Here is an 18,953-nt window from a genome sequence, read left to right on the forward strand (position 1 = left end):
ATTTAAGTTATTTTAAAAGTTGTATAATATTACGTAGACGTCCAATTTCTAACAGAATTTAATATTTTCAGAAAAGAGCTAAGACAGCCCAGCCACTAGCCTTTACAGAGGGACGAACAGAAGCAGGACGACAGTACCTGTGCGAAAATATGATTCAATATTGAAAGCTCTTTCGTCACTGGAAAACGCGAACATATTTCTGCAACGTACTATACTCACTAACTCAGTACTGCATACGCGGCCTCGGTTCTGTGTGGAGAACGGTTGGAAGTTTACTAGTAGAGGGGGTGGGCGTGAAGTACATTAAAAAACTCAGGTACAATAAAAATTGAAGTAAAAATAAAATGATATCCCTGTATATTAAACACATTGTACTGACTGGTTAATAGACGGATGAATAAATGGAATGCGTGGTAGAATCGACGAACAGGTGAATTGGATGATTGATTTATTGTTTTGTTAAATTGCTTTCGTTTTGTTTCTAATTCATTTATTTTTTATCTGTTTATCTGTTTACTTATCGTCTTATCAATTTACGTATCCTGTTATCCATTTATGTATCGTTTTGCCTGTTTATATTTATATATATATATAATTTTATCTATTTTTTATCATTCATCTATGTATTTATTGTTTTATCTATTTATTTATCGTCGGCCTGGTGGCGTAGTCTTAGAGTACTTGTCTTCTATGCCCGAGTTTGCTGGTTCGATCCCGGCCCAAGTCGATGGCATTTAAGTGTGATTAAATGCGACAGGCTCATGTCAGTAGATTACTGGCATGTAAAAGAAAGTTAGTTAGTTATGTATTTATTCACACTGCAATGGGTATATACCCGGTGGCAGTGGTAACTAATTACACTCAATAATGACAATAAACTTATTAATTAAAAATACAATTAATAATAACACTAATAATTAATACTAACAATAATGAATAATAATAATAATAATAATAATAATAATAATAATAATAATAAGAAGAATAATAATAATAACAGGGAATATACTAAATTAAATGAAGCACGATCACTTAAAATAACATTTGAAATAAATCTAATTTGTATCTTAAACCTAAGTTCGAACTAAAACCCACGAGTATGATATGTTCATATCTGCACAAGTAGTACCTTTCAACATTACACTCATTTCGCTGTCAACTCACTCACTGCACTGGAACTACGACACATTTCACTGATTCTATCCTGATTTCACTAACACTTCAAAAACATTTCACTGTTCAAATACTTTGCACTGCCACTATAAACTATAAAGCTTCACTGACAGGATCACGTTTCACTTACACAGCACACTTCACTGACACAACATAATTCTTCACTGATACAACACACTTCACTGACACAACATAATTCTTCACTGATACAACACTTCAATAACAAAATATCACTTACACCCTTTAAATATTGTGTATAATTATCGTCTATTAGTAAAGTCCTTAAGCCTATTTTTAAATATATTTCTGTTGTTGGTAAAGCCTTTAGTAAGTCTGCAGGTAAAGCATTCCAGTCCCTGATAGTACGATTGAGAAAAGAAAACTTTCCAGTGTCCGTCCTCTGCCTTCTTTCCCTCAATTTATATGAGTGGTCGTTCCTTGAAGAGTAATTTGGCGGCTGCAACCCGAGGGATAAAAATTCCGGCACACCGCGACGCTGATATAACTTAGGCAGTTGCGAGCGTCGTTAAATAAACCATAATTTGATTTATTTATCGTTTCATCTACTTATTCATCGTTCTATCTTTTTATATATCGTTTTATTTATTCATTTATAATTTTATTTATTTATTTATTTATTTATTTATTTATTTATTTATTTATTTATTTATTTATTTATTTATTTATTCACTTATTTGTGGATTACCTCATTCATCAATTGATGCAGTCCACACCTGTGGAGTAACGGTCAGCGCGTCAGGTGGCCCGGGTTCGAATCTCGGTCGGGGCAAGTTACCTGGTTGAGGTTTTTCCGGGGTTTTCCCTCATCCCAATACGAGCAAATGCTAGGTAACTTTCGGTGCTGGACCCCGGATTCATTTCACCGGCATTATCACCTTCATTTCATTCAGATGCTAAATAACCTAGATGTTGATAAAGCGTCGTAAAATAATCCAATAAAATAAATAAAAAATCGATTGATGTATTGTTTGGCTATTTCATCGACTGATTCAGATAATGAATAATTTCATTTGATTGATATATTCAATGATGCACAGTCTCGCTCATTGACCGATCGATTGAAGATATTTGCTGACGACTGTTACATGTACTGAATTTAGTTGAATAATTGAACTGAATTTCAGGAGGGGACACTACGATCCAGCACTGCGACCTTCCAAGATCGATTGCGTCCATCCTCAAGCTAGGCGCATTCCCAAACCCACACCGGCTGACTACACTAAGGTTCGCTGCGTACCCAGGTTCCGAGTAGACAATCCTACTCGTCCCTAGGCCAACCCCTTCCGTGCGTCGCCAGCTGGCGTTCGGGGAATGCTATGGAATGATGATGAAATGGTGACGGAATGACGTAGTTGCCTAATATGGAGAAACGGGAGAACACCCAGAAAAATCCCAACTGCGACCTTGTCCGCCACAAGTTTCACTACGGATTTTCCAATGAAACCTGACCACACCGGGACTCGAATCCGGGCCGCCTGCGTGACAGGGTGAAGATCTGACCTCTCAGCCACCGCAAGGAGTGTTTTCGTTGAATATTGTCCATTTGTTCCGTCATCTTTACCAAGATCAGTGTCGTATTTCAACCTTTCCCTTTGCTTCTCTTCATACTGACATCTTCACTTGGAAGTTTGTGTCGCAGAGTCCCCTCTGACATTTCTGAGAAGTCTGGCTCGTATATTCATTCTACTTTGTTTCCATGGTTTCAGACTCGACCTCGGAGTCTCATGTTTCATATAGCCTACTTCTAAGCAGTCAGACAATGATGTTGATTCGTTAACTGGGAAGAAGATTAGCGTACGAATGTGTATTATTTACGTTTAATTAAAAGTTATATTGTGATATTTTCAAGTTCATGAATATTTCTAAGTACTGGGAGAAACGTTTCCCATTCTATCTATCTATCTATCTATCTATCTATCTATCTATCTATCTATCTATCTATCTATCTATCTATCTATCTATCTATCTATCTATCTATCTATCTATCTATCTATCTATCTATCTATCTATCTATCTATCTATCTATCTATCTATCTATCTATCTATCTATCTATCTATCTATCTATCTATCTATCTATCTATCTATCTATCTATCTATCTATCTATCTATCTTCTATCTATCTATCTACCTATCTATCTACCTATCTATCTATCTACCTATCTATCTACCTATCTATCTATCTATCTATCTATCTATCTATCTATCTATCTATCTATCTATCTATCTATCTATCTATCTATCTATCTATCTATCTATCTATCTATCTATCTATCTATCTATCGATCTATCTATCTATCTATCTATCTATCTATCTATCTATCTATCTATCTATCTATCTATCTACCTATCTAGCTACCTATCTACCTATCTATCTACCTATCTATCTACCTATCTATCTATCTATCTATCTATCTATCTATCTATCTATCTATCTATCTATCTATCTATCTATCTATCTATCTATCTATCTATCTATCTATCTATCTATCTATCTATTTATTTATTTAACCTGGTAGAGATAAGGCCATCAGGCCTTCTCTTCCACTCTACCAACCTATTTACTTCTCACTGTCTTTGAGCATTAATTTTCATAAGAGGTAATTAAATACGAGTATTCGACATTTTTGTAATATTGTAATTTTTGTTCCCTCTTGTAGAATAACGTAATATATTAAAAAGATGTCCTATCGGTGCTTGTAATAAATTGCATATACCGTACAAAAAGTTTCAATTAACCATAAAAGTGGGCTGTGAAAGAAATGTAGGGGAAACTCGGCTAATTCCGCAGTAGTGCATATATGATTTTACTGCGGCTTTACAATAGCGTGAACGTAGGTTTTGAGAGGCTGTCAACAGGAGGCATGTCCTCTGCAGTGCTATAAAAAATCAAGGATATTAGTAGACACCTCTGTCGGCAATACAGTGAAACATCGAAAGTTGGCTGTTTTTCGTGTTATGCTACACAGCTGTGAAGGAAATGAGCATTGTTACATATGAATAGTTCCTTTTATGTTACTTTCGTAATGTATTTCATAATTATTTACAACTGCGGAATTAGCCAAGTCCTATTGCGGATTTATCCGCACTGTTGCGAAATTACCCGAGTTCTTTTTCGTCTGTAATGTATGTACAGCTAAATATATTTGCATTTTGATAGGTCTCTCTATCTCATTTGGTAATGAAAGGTTTCGACTACGTCTGCATACCTTGATAATATTTTTCAATAAACATTTTGATAAAAATATACATCTTAATATTGCGGAATTAGCCGAGTGTCCCCTGCTGTCTCGCTGGACTGCATGGTAAATTGTAAATAATGGCGTTTACCACCTTTTCCTGTAGTGGCGGTAGAACTGTATTTCATTACCCAAGAAATTTCTTCTTTCTTAATTAAATTAATGCAAAATTAAATAGCACTTATAACTGATTTTAGTATTATAACACTACTTTCTTCACGATATTCTAAAACAGAATTCGTCAGTATTGCTGCCTTTCACTTGTAAAATATGCTAGTCTTGACAAATTGGTAAAATTGTGTCATACAACAGAAATCATTAAGACCTGTCGTTTGTCATTCATATATTGGCAAATGTTCACTTTTTACTAGTATTTTTTATGCAATAGGTCCCTTTCTTCCTCTGACACATATCGTCAAGTGAGATGTACTGCCTGATAATATATGTACATATCAGCCAGAACCTCAATCAGAGTTAGCACTCTTAATTTTTCAGGTTCAAAGTTATTACTTACTTACTTACTTATTTACTTACTTACTTACTTACTTACTTACTTACTTACTTACTTACTTACTTACTTACTTACTTACTTACTGGCATTTAAGGAACCCGGAGGTTCATTGCCGCCCTCACATAAGCCCGCAATTGGTCCCTATCCTGAGCAAGATCAATCCATTCTTTATCATTATATCCCACCTCCCTCAAATCCATTTTAATATTATCTTCCCATCTGCGTCTCGGCCTCCCTAAAGGTCTTCTTCCCTCCGGCCTCCCAACTAACACTCTATATGCATTTCTGGATTCGCCTATACGTGCTACATGCCCTGCCCATCTCAAACGTCTGGATTTAATGTTCCTAATTATGTCAGGTGAAGAATACAATGCGTGCAGTTCTGTGTTGTGTAACTTTCTCCATTCTCCTGTAACTTCATACCTCTTAGCCCCAAATATTTTCCTAAGCACCTTATTCTCAAACAGTCTTAACCTATGTTCCTTTGTCAAAGTGAGAGTCCAAGTTTCACAACCATAAAGAATAACAGGTAATATAACTGTTTTATAAATTCTAACTTTCAGATTTTTTGACAGCAGACTAGATGATAAAAGCTTCTCAACCGAATAATAACAGGCATTTCCCATATTTATTCTGTGTTTAATTTCCTACTGAGTATCATTTATATTTGTTACTGTTGCTCCAAGATATTTGAACTTCTCCACCTCTTCAAAAGATAAATTTCCTATTTTTATATTTCCATTTCGTACAATATTCTGGTCATGAGTCATAATCTTTTACTTTGTCTTTTCGGGATTTACTTCCAAACCTATCTCTTTACTTGCTCCAAGTAAAATTCCCGTGTTTTCCTAATCGTTTGTGGATTTTCTCCTAACATATTCACGTCATCCGCATAGACAAGCAGCTGATGTAACCCGTTCAATTCCAAACCCTCCCTGTTATCCTGGATTTTCCTAATGGCATACTCTCGTGCCAGAGAATCAGTCCCATTCCGAGGCTAATTTGAAGGATTCGTAACAAGCTGTTTTTTACGGTGATGGGTTTTTAACCCCTCATCGGCTGTCCGCGACTGCTTATTCAATATATTCACAGCTACCCTCCATAACTGGAGGCCGTCTCCTTGATCTGCAACCTGAGGACGCGACATGCCGTGGTGATAGGGACCCACAATACATGGGGCTCAAAGTTATTAGATGACAATATTTCACGTACTTAATTCTTATCTCTGTGAGGCCCTCGGGAATCAAGTAACCCACAGTTCGACGTACCAATTAACATTGGCCAACAAATTTTTTGTTGCATATCTATAAACAGCTGTTATTAACTAATTCGTAGGTGCTAATTTCAGATCTGATTTTTTTTTACAATCGACGTAATATCAAAATTTAAATTTTGATTTTTTTCTTATTTACCTTATAGCGTGTGTGGGGAGATATTTGATTAAACTGTCTTCAAATTATCTGGGCAATAAAGATTAAATTACAATATATTCTAAATTTCTTCAGTAATACAAACTGAAACAGAAACAGTAATAAAGCCTCTTAAAATTAGCTGAATAATAAACATTAAAATGCAGTATAGTCTCAATTTCTTCAGTGGTACAAACGTAAACACATAGTCATAAACTGATTGCTATGTAACACATTTGTTACTATGTAGTAAAACACACTTCAGCTGCGCTTAGAACTGTCTACAAATAAACGCCAATCATTTGCACTATATTATAATTAGTGACCGGATTTTTATGTAATTACATATTATATTCCTTTCAACCTAACCGTATATAAATAATAAATCTTCGCGAATCTTCTAATTACCATTAATATATTACAATTTGATACTACATATTTTTACATATTCACCCCCCATTATATAATATTATGGCTTGGTATTACATAAATCTACATATTTAGGGGTTTTATTCATTTCTACTTCTCTGAAAGGAAAAAAAAAAATCTGCTGGGGATGTTTACAATTTGAAATACACAGATTTAAAAAGCCTTTTTGTGCGAGATCATGCGTACTTGCTTAGTTTCCGCACAAAACCAATCCACGGAAAGTCGTAAATTCCACATTCAGTATTCCCAACCTAACACACATAACAATTTCCCTCTTCTTACCGCTTAAGTGACATATTGATTTTACTGCTTTAGGCTTTTAACATATTATTTTTAGAGACGTTCAATATAGTAATAATTATAAATTGCAAACTTACCACTGCAATTTCACCTAAATTGCACTCTTAATTATTGTTTTTAAATATTTGCAAAAATTAAGTAAACTCAACAACTCCACTAAAGTTACTGCATTCGTGATGCAAGTAACATTAAGGAAGCCGTGAAAAAATCTACAAGATTCCAGACTCATCATAGACTGGAGGAAAAAAAAGACATACGTATATCACGGCCTGCTGGAGTATAGTAAACACAGAAAACATTTTAAAGCAACAATGTTGAAGATAAATATTTTTGTTTTGCAAATTTGCCGTCATTGAACAGAAACCAAGATGGAGATTTCATTGCAGCTAATTAGAAATTCCTCTTCCAGGTATGTAATAAACGATCTTCGCACAAAATAATGTACGATACACGAGCGGTATGTTTGCTTTCAATTCTCGGAAATTAAAAAAGCTCAACTACGTTTCGCTTTTTCAAACTTTTCCTCGAACGTGAAAAATGCAACATACCGCTCTTGTAACGCATATTACTATAACCTACCCAAGAAAGGATACTACATAACGTCCTTAGTTCCAGGAAGTAATAAAGGCACTCACCCAATACCGCCCACTGTAAATATGAGTGAACAAAAGGCAACCTTTCTCATAAAACTACCTTGTATTTTAAAAATCACTCAGAAAGTAGCGTTGCCTTCATGCGGTGGAGTGGGATGAGGACGACATGATTTGTCTCGGACAATAATTGTTCTTCACACGTCTTAACAAGCCGTTCCCATGCAATTTGCAACCTTATCCACCCTCTTCCTAATTATTCCAGGGAAAACCCACATCCAGTTTGACATGAGACTTTCAGGTTATTGCTTGACCTATTTATTTTAAATTTAGTAGACCTATACGTAAATGGGATTTTCCGAGCAATTAGAAAGTATGGTTCTCGGTTGGAATAATCCTACCCTTCTGAATGAGACAGGAATGTCACTTTTCAAACAACAGTTTGTAAATGCCTATATTTTGAGGTTTTAGTAGATACTTGTTTCTTACAGGGAGCAGTTAAAATGCATGTGTCCCACATCTCCTCTTATTTTCTCCTAATCCAGTAAAGCTAAAGAGTGTTTGCAGTACTGTTGTGTCATTCATTTCACTCAGTTCTCTAGTTTTAGTACTTACAATACCTATAAAGTGCACGTGAGTATATCTACTGCTTTTAAGTAACTAAAATAGTCCCTGTATCTTCAACCCTAACGACAAAAATAAAATCATGGGTTGCAATGGACGAAGCTTTCACTACAGATGGAAAAATAGTAATGTGTCAAGTGTGCGGTAAAAAAAGTCGGGTTCTCTATGAAATCACAACTGGAGAGTCTTACCTATTCTATACCTGCTAGATATTGATATTAAATATTTTCATGATTTTACATATTTTGGTACATATTCGGCTTATTTTTATTACATAAATATGTACAGGGACATCATTTTATTTTTACTAACATTTTTAATATTAACCTGGCTATATCCTTGGATTAAGGTCTACAACCGGAAACACCGCTTGCTCCCCCTTCCAAGACTGGAGTTAGATGATACTGGCGTAAAATACAAATCACTCTACTAGGTACAGGAGGGAAGAAAAGTAGTTCATCCATTTACGTAAACTAGGAAGTATCGCGATTTTGAGTTTGATAATTTTCATTAGGTTTTTGTTTAATCAAAATACAGTACTGTATTAACACTTAGTGTTTTTACTCACGAATTGAGCTATCCATTCGGACGTATTAATTATGCAGTGTATATTGTACTGTTACAGCACATTAGTGTACAATATAGAGAATGAAGTTAAATTGAAAAATAATCATAATATGGATAGTTAAACACATTTTTGAAAATGGTGGCCGTTAATTTCGATACAGGCTTCAGTTCTTTTGCGCATAATATCGCACTATAGACTATTGTACCTAATTCCAATTGCCAGTTTCGTCCTTCGTACTAGTAATTCATGTTGAAATAATTCTGTACCTACTCTATAAAAGAGTACCTTACGTACTGTAAATTCAATCTTCACTTCTGCCCGATCCGAAAAGATACAATTACTCAGAGATGCTATCTACTGTCCGTCCAAGTGGTTTTGTCGCAGGGTCGTAGAAAGGAGGTGGAATCACGTGACAGTTAATTACTTAACGAGGCCCTTTTATTGAAGTTATTTTAAACAGTTGTATAATATTACGTAGACGTCCAATTCCTAACAGAAATTAATGTTTTCAGTAAAGAGCTAAGACAGCCCAGCTACTAGACTTTACAGAGGGGCGAACAGAAGCAGGTGGGGGAAACCGGGATGCGACGCAGGCAAACGGACGACAGTACCTGTGTGAAAATATGATTCAATATTGAAAACTCTTTCGTCACTGGAAAACGCGAACATATTTCTGGAACGTACTATACTCACTAACTCAGTACTGCATACGCGTCCTCTGTTCTGTGTGGAGAACCATTGGAAGTTTACTAGTAGAGGGGGTGGGAGTGAAGTACATTAAAAAATTCAGATACAATAAAAATTGAAGTAAAAATAAAATGATGTCCCTGTACATATTTCACACCTTGATATTACATAAAAATCCAGTCCCCAATTATAATGTAACCCTTAATTTCTGTAGAAGACCTGAGATGTTATGAGAATAAACAGACTTATTCTCCTCTGTAAAATATGAAAGAAAACCCTCCTACCGTTTTCGGAAGCATGAAACTTTTGTGTAGGGCAGGGATGAGACGGTATTAGCTCCCAATCATGGTAGAAAGCTAGACCTTGATCACGAGCGTATAGCGCATCCACTACATAGCGACGTAACGTAGACATCAGGGATGTACATGCACATGCAGCGAATAAAGGTAGCAATTATTGCAGTAACTTGCGTTACTAAATTTCTGGCTATGTAGTAGGGCTAATTATTCAGTTATTTAATATACATGTACATATATAAACAAATCGCAAAGGGAAGGGTGTTTTAGGAACAAAAAGAGAAATAGGAACAGTTAATTGTATGTAAACCATTTTCTTGTTTAAAGCAATTATTTATTATGTAAATACTTCACTTCATTTATTAGGAGAATTTAATAGAGTCTACCTGATCGACTTGTGTGATCTCTAAGTACTTTTGAGTATTTGTTGAAAAAATAATAATGGCAATATTGATTGAAATAGAGTATATTGATTGTGTGTTTGCGAAAATGTAGTCCTTACTCTCCAGTCTTGATTATGTAATGAGTTTTCTTAGAGTGATTTCCGAGATGCACGTAACACGAAAAAACAAATTGATTAAATTAAGATATTGAGAGCCATCGTAATTTTTGGGGTCAATCATTTAAGGGGATATATATGACTTTCAAAACTTCCACAATTTCGACCAAAATATGTTAAATTTAAACTATATAATATAATAATATCATCTGTACAAAATTTGGTGCAATTAGGTGTAATAATTTTGAAATTATATTTTTAAGTATATTTTATATTGACGTTACTAAAAAAGCTCCTTGCATCAAAGTTTTCAAAATGTTTAGTTCATATTTGCTCAAAATCCTAAAAATAGTTATTGGAATAAAAGGGAATTAGCTTTTTGAGCTTAGTAATAGTATAAGTTAAAGTGCAATCAAAGATAAAATATTATTTCTAATTTAAAGAAACACGTAGTCTAATAAAAGTAAATATCCAGAAACAAGCAACAAATAAAACATCAATAATACATTTAAAATAAAGAAATAAAAGGAATCTAGATACTATCTGCTGACCCAAATGTAAATTAATTTACCTTCGATGTCAATTCCGAAATCAATTTATATCTCTCTTCTCCTGAATAATGCCTATATTTTTTCATGTTGCGTCTCATAATGCCGTTTTATGTTGCTTTTTTTGCAAATTATATTTTTTTACACAACAAACACTGGACTTCACCACCATGTTCGAAGCATAAATATTGTATCTTCCACTCTTCCTTGAAAGCTTTAAGCGCTTCCGTTCCGTCATGATGCGCTGTGTTCTAAGATCTGTACATCCTTTAGCAATGTTTACAGGTAAAAGAGCTCCGCGCGCGCGCAGCGGGCATAAAAAAGCTCTCGCTCGCAATTATTAGTCACCATCGCAAGACTGGTGTAGGGGCTCAGTAATCCTTTTTCTTGCAATCTAGAGACTAACACTTTAGTTGCATGTTTGGAGAGATCATGCACAAGGTCATTCAGCTCAGGCTGGTTAAACTTCTGAGTAGTTTGACTCTCCAGTACTAGAAGGATACTCGTCCTGTGCTAATCCTTCAGTATCTTACATTTTTCATTCCAAGTAACACATTGGCTACAAGTATTAATGTCAGCTTTACCAGCTGTGTTTTGAGTGGCTGTGATAATGATTCATTGCTCCCATAACGACTGGAATCGGTGTAACTTGTTTCTATTTAGAAATTTTTTCAGTTATATCTGGAAATAAATATTTTCTTCTGTTTTATTACAGATAAAAATGGAGGGATCAGCAGCAACTGCAATGTGAGTGTTATCTGCCATTAAAATTCTTACAATATTATTATTTCAAGTTGTTGAATAACACATCGACAAAATTATTGATTATGTTTTGATTTTAACAAAGCGTTTGATACCGTTCAGTACAATATTTTGCGTCATGTGTTGGGAGAATATTGCTTTTCTACGATCTCTTTAATACGTATAAATTCTGCAGTACTATAGTCCTAACTTCAAGACGTGATCTACTATTTTTATTTCAGACTTCTGTAGAAGAATAAGTTCGGAATGTTTATTTTCTGATGACTTCACCTTTCGTGCATCTTGAATTATTGTTGTTCGCCTGTATGTAGGCGACCTGATGCGAATGGCAGGCAATTAAAGTTTCCAGGAATAAATTACATTATAAAAACTGTTTTCATTAAGCTTAACTGTTTTTAAGTCGAAAGAGAAATAACAGCGACTAATGTGCCAAGATCGCAGTTTTCTGTTCAACAGCAAACTTTATTTCCATAAAAATAATGAATTCGTATACAACACTTCGATTTTTATACTGGGGCTAATACAGTAGTATTTTCAACTAGAGGTTCACTTTGAGTATTTTCTTTGCATTAGTCGGAATAAAATTGGAATATTGATCTTTACTTCTCAATTACTGCATATTACAGAGAGTGAATGTTTAAAATAGAACATAAATTCGTGGTCCTATATTCGTCTGAGTCCTTAGACGTTTGTTGTTTTATTTTTGAAGTTCAATATAATTTCTACGCTTCAAAAAAAATGAAATGAGGAAAAATTATTAAAAACATCTGCAGCTTAGAGTTAGGGCACAAATGCAGGTATATTATACAAGATTTCAGGTCACTGCCTACTGAAGGATGCACTGGAAGGAATGGTGAACTGAAAAAGAGTTAGGGGCAGAAGGAGATATCGGATCGTACATGGAGACACAGAGGAAGGCAGAAAATAGGAAAGACTGGAGACTGCTGGGTTTGCAGTGAAAGACCTGCCCTTGGGTAGAATACTATGAACGAATGAATCTTTAATAATATCTCTTACAAGTTGAAAAATGTTAACATGTATTGAGATAAAATATTTTTGAAATCCCACAATTTTTTTCGCCTAAAATTTAGTACTGTCTCTGTTCCAAAATATAGTATAGAAAGATGTCATTAATTCTGTTCCAAAATATGGCATACGTTTGTTAAAGTTCTCAGTAATATAATGTAACTTTAATACATCTTCTAGATACTTATTTCATTGATAAATTAACATAAGAAAAACATAAAAATTTGATACATTTCATTCTGTATGATGTCAAATTATTAAAAGAAAAAAAGAAACAAACATTGTTTCAAGAGAGGCAAATTAACATAAAAACTGTAATAAATTACAACCCGTTTTTGACGACTGTTGTGCCTTACTTACTTACTTACTTACTTACTTACTTACTTACTTACTTACTTACTTACTTACTTACTTAAATTACGACTTTTAAGGAACCCGAAGGTTCATTGCCGCCCTCACATAAGCCCGCCATTGGTCCCTATCCTGAGCAAGATTAATCCAGTCCCTACCATCATATCCCACCTCCCTAAAATCAATATTGTGCCTTAGACGTTCTATTCAAAATTGACTGGGTTGGTGTTGCATTTTCTGCAACAGGAACAACACAGCAGGTGCCCATTTGATTTCTGTTCATAATGAACTATTTAAATATTATAGTTTGATGACTAGAAACATTCACAACTGCACTGCCTGATAGCCCCTTCACTTCTGAACAGAATACCACACCGCGAAACAATTCGTGCACGCATGCGCAATAATCAAACTTCTTTTGTTTGTTACTATACCATATTTTTGGAACGCAGGGAGCATTAATATTTTTTTCAGTATGTCCAAGAATGTTATAGCAAAATTCATTCCAGTTTTTAGTATTTTGGGTCCGGTTAACGCACACAAAAATTTTCATTAACTTTGGTTGAACAGTTTTTGAAAAAATTCACCAAAATAATTTTTTCTCGGTTTTACGTCTTTTTTTTATTTTTTTATTGTATCTCAATATCTGTTAACACTTTTAACTTTGTAGTAAATATTATAAAAAATAAAGATTGTAAAATCATTTCCCTTAAAATCTTGTTCAGATATCTGTAATCTTTTTTAGTAACGTTCACCAAACTTCATGAAATTAATTGTCGAGATAGACAGTACATTCTTACCTTAAAACGTGTCATTATACAAGAAGTAAATAAACTAATATATTATTATGAGTATATGAAGGTGTACAAAACGTTCGTAGTGCAGAGATGCATGAACAGTTTCGATAAATCTATTTCACTAATCTCTGCTGAGGGATGCAAATACCCGAAGCGTCGTGCCAAGATTATCCGCTCAAAGGCCTCCAGAAATTAATCATTATGCAGATTTCCGCATCCTCTTCTCTTTATTTAAGATTTCTCCCCGATCGGACTGTCTCGCCTTGACAGCAATTCTCCGTCCCCCACTCACTACAGTCGGAGCTTTACCCACAATGCTCAGGCAGCTCCTAGCAACGTTTTGAAGTCGGATTAACCATTGGGATTAACCCTTAAGGGGACTTGGTACTGAAATTTCGGCAAAAAATTATTTTTTCCATTTTTGTTCTTTAATATATAAAAATCTGAGAAGGCCTCAAGACACGTGCGGAAAATTTTTCCCCCCGATATTCTTACTCTAAGCTGCCATTTTATTGCTTTTAATAAAGAAGGCCTACTGCTCTGGGTTACATCAGCTGCTTGTCTATGCGGATGACTATGTTTGGAGAATATCCACAAACCAATAGGCAAAACACGGGAATTTTGCTTGAAGCAAGTAAAGAGATATGTTTGGAAGTAAATTCCGGAAAGACAAAGTATATGATTATGTCTCGCGACTAGAATATCGTACGAAATGAAAATATAAAAATTGTAAATTTATCCTTTGAAGAGGTGGAAAAATCCAAATAACGTGGAGCAACAGTAACAAATATAAATAAAGGAAATTAAACGCAGAATAAATATGAGAAATGCGTGTTATTATTCGGTTGAGAAGCAATTTATAAAACAATTATATTACCGGTTGTTCTGTATCGTTGTGAAACTTGGACTCCCACTTTGAGAGAGGAACATAGGTTAAGGGTGTTTGAGAATAAGGTGTTTAGGAAAATATTTGGGGCTAAGAGGGATGAAGCTACAGGAGAATGGAGAAAGTTACACAACACAGAACTGCATGCATTTTATAAAGAGATAGGTTTGGAAGTAAATCCTGAAAAGACAAAGTATATGATTATGTCTCGTGACGAGAATATTGTAAGAAATGGAAGTATAAAAATTAAAGATTTATTCTTTGAAGATGTTGAAAAATTCAAATATCTTGGAGCAACAGTAACAAATATAAATGACACTCGGGAGGAAATAAAACGCAGAATAAATATGGGAAATGTCTGTTATTATTCGGTTGAGAAGCTTTTGTCATCCAGTCTGCTCTCAAAAAGCTGAAAGTTAGAATTTATAAAACAGTTATATTACCGGTTGTTCTATATGGTTGTGAAACTTGGACTCTCACTTTGAGAGAGGAACAGAGGTTAAGGGTGTTTGAGAATAAGGTGGTTAGGAAAATATTTGGGGCTAAGAGGGATGAAGTTACAGGAGAATGGAGAAAGTTACACAACGCAGAACTGCATGCCTTTTATAAAGAGAGAGGTTTGGAAGTAAACCCTGAAAAGACAAAGTAGGCCTATATGATTATGTCTCGTGACCAGAATATTGTAAGAAATGGAAATATAAAAATTGGAAATTTATCCTTTGAAGAGGTGGGAAAATTCAAATATCTTAGAGCAACAGTAAGAAATATAAATGATACTCGGGAGGAAATTAAACGCCGAATAAATATGAGAAATGCCTGTTATTATTCGGTTGAAAAGCTTTTGTCATCCAGTCTGCTGTCAAAAAGCTGAAAGTTAGAATTTATAAAACAGTTATATTACCGGTTGTTCTGTATGGTTGTGAAACTTTGACTCTCACTCAGAGAGAGGAACAGAGGTTAATAATAATAATAATAATAATAATAATAATAATAATAATAATAATAATAATAATAATAACTGGCAGAGTTAAGGCAATTCGGCCTTCTCTTCCACTCAACCAGTATGATAGAAGATTACTACATTGCTATTAATATAACATAATTAATACAATACAATAAAATACAATACAACGCATACAATACAATATAATACATAATTAATACAATAAATGACAATTATTTTTATCTCCACAACTCCAAAGGTGTTTGAGAATAAGGTGCTTATGAAAATATTTGGGTCTAAGAGGGATGACGTTACAGGAGAATGGAGAAAGTTACACAACACAGAACTGCACGCATTGTATTCTTCAACTGACATAATTAGGAACATTAAATCCAGACGTTTGAGACGGGCAGGGCATGTAGCACGTATGGGTGAATCCAAAATGTATATATATATATATATATATATATATATATATATATATATATATAGTGTTATTTGAGAGTCCGGAGGGAATAAGGTCTTTGGGGAGACTGAAACTCTCGGCCTCGCAAAAGGTCTTTTTCCCTTAGGTCTTCCAACTAGCACTCTACTATATGCATTTCTGGATTCATCCATACGTGCTACATGCCCTGCCCATCTCAAACGTCTAGATTTAGTGTTCCTAATTGAAGAGGTAGATTCCAGACTGGCCTAAGTCCAAATGACAAGTTATGATAAAATTGACAAAAAACTGATAAAATAAATTTTACACCCTTAGATCTGTTTGAAAAAAACATATGCCGGCACTAAGTCAAAACTTAAGAGAGTCTGTTAAATAAACTTATATAGTTATATATAGAATTAAACAGGATAATTTAAAACGTGAATAAAGCAATTAAAAATCTTTAAAAAAGGACTTAGGACACTTTGTAATCCACCTCTTCAATTATGTTACGTGAAGCACACAATGCGTGTTGCAATTATTAATAAAATAAACATTTTTTCAAGCAATCGAAAATACATAATTTAAAATAAGACAAATGACATCGTAAATGCCTCGACATTAAATAAATAAATAAACAAATAAGTAAATAAATAAATAATTCAAAATTCTATCATACCTTCAAGGTCTATTTCTTTGTCAATGGAAATATTTTTTAAGCCGTTCAACAAATTTGCAGTGATTTCAAAATTATCCTAACCTTTTAACAACACTGTATTGTACAATGAATGTAACCCTCAACGGATCTAAAAGCTTACGCCGTTGTGTAACGTGAACAACTTATTGCGTTGGTGAATATATGTGGGCTATTCCAGCTCAAATCGACCGAAATATAGAGAAAATTGACATTGCAATTTTTAAATACAATGAAACTTTTTCTGTCCGTTGACAACTGTGATACAATGCTTTGTGCAAAGTTTGAGGCATCAGAACTTCATAGTGTTTAAATTAAAAATAGTTTAAATTTGCTAATTTTATGAAAATACGATAAATTTAAATGTTGTGGCTCCGAAACCCTTTCACCCAATGATCAAAATCATGGTTTATTTTGATGCTGAGAAGTTAAAGTTTATATTGACATTTAAACAGTTTTTCTTACTTTTTATGGAAATGGAGAAATTTAGATTTTTCTTCATTAAGACGCCTTTGCCCACGAACAAATATTTTTAAAATATATGGTTAGATTCCGCATTGAAAGTACAAATAAACACATATTTTTTACTGGTGGCACGTTGATAAGAAAGTATTGAAAATATCAAATTAAGAAAATAAGTAGTGCGCGCGTGAGCTAACCAGCTGACTATGAGACGGGAGCTAGCCGAGACAAGCAAGGCCAGGAGACAAACACGTTATGTTTCGTCTAGTAGCGCATAGCTGGGCTAGCTTCATCATAGGTTTTCCTAAACACAGGAGTAAAATGACGCCCGACGCTCGCTTATCTTCAGCTCTCGGCCAGTGCGTGCGGTAATGCGCCGTTCAAGTCCAGGCGTGTGAAAATAATGTATTTAATACCCTCGAAACTTATTGCCGAGCCACTAACCAAACAATGCCGAATCCCTCTTACTAATGCAAGGTTTTTTTTCAATATTTTTTACATTTTTACAAATGGTTAAAAAGCCTAAAAGTAAGTAAAATCAGATTATCTGTCTCTCTGTATACAATAAAAATAAGGATTACTTCTTATCATAACCTACCAAATGTCAGCTTCGAAATAAGCTTCCGTTCAATGTTCTGCAGTAAATGGTTCCAGAGTTCTGAGCGCTGAAAGAGGCTTGTTTTTATAAAATACGCCAAATTTGTCGCTCAATAATACGAAAACCGTTTGACTTTCGATAGTATATTTTTGAAAATGCACTCTCCTCAGCACCTTGTATAAATAGGGAAAAAATTAAAATATTAAAAAATGCGAGGTGTTTTACTGATCGATTTCATATGGAATAGTCCATGTCTTCTCGTGAGATAGTAGGACTGAAAAAAATTGTACGTAGCCTACTGTATATGTATATGTATTTGAGGTCTACGTATGATTTAAGTAAATAAACCTGAAAAAATATAAGTTAATCGGACTTCTATAAGTTTCTTCCACATTATGAGGTTTATCGCCGCGTTTTGCTCAGGATTGTCCAAAATAAGTTTTGTCGGCATGAATGCCCCTAAAATCTAAAATGTTGAGGTCGTCACTGTTACATTCCCTCGAACAGGAACATTTTTAGCTCCAAAAAACTTTTACAATATTCTGGATTCATATCTAATTTGTTGTACGGTCCCGGAAATTCTGGAAAGTACAGCCAGCGTATAGGTAAGTAAGTATGAACACTTCGCGTCGGTACCTTTGATGTAACCGGACTGATTTCAATCACCTTCAAGCCAGCTAGAGCGTGAGATTCTGCTTTCTCCCTAGAGTTGGCGCTGACATCACACCAGCTAGCAGTCGACACAGCGGAAATATAACACATATAATTAATATATCTAGGTACATTATGTACTCAAATAAAATAAATTGGATCCATTAAATAATAAATCCGTCATTATCTGTCATGTCTAGACTCTAGAGTTCCTTTATAATGCGAGTTGAGACATTGACCCCAACAACAATTAAAATATGTAATGATTTGATAGCGTTGAAAATGGAAAAACAAAACTCCTATGAGAAGTAAAACCATATACCTATATTATATTATATACAAATATTAAACGAATTTGATACTTAATTTTATAATGTATTATATTATTTTGTGCTAGATCGTGCATATTTGCTTGGTTTCCGCACAAAACCAATCCGTGGAAAGTCAAAAATTCCACATTCAGTATT

Source organism: Periplaneta americana, chromosome 2, assembly GCF_040183065.1.
Source record: "Periplaneta americana isolate PAMFEO1 chromosome 2, P.americana_PAMFEO1_priV1, whole genome shotgun sequence".
In the NCBI taxonomy this organism is placed as follows: domain Eukaryota; kingdom Metazoa; phylum Arthropoda; class Insecta; order Blattodea; family Blattidae; genus Periplaneta; species Periplaneta americana.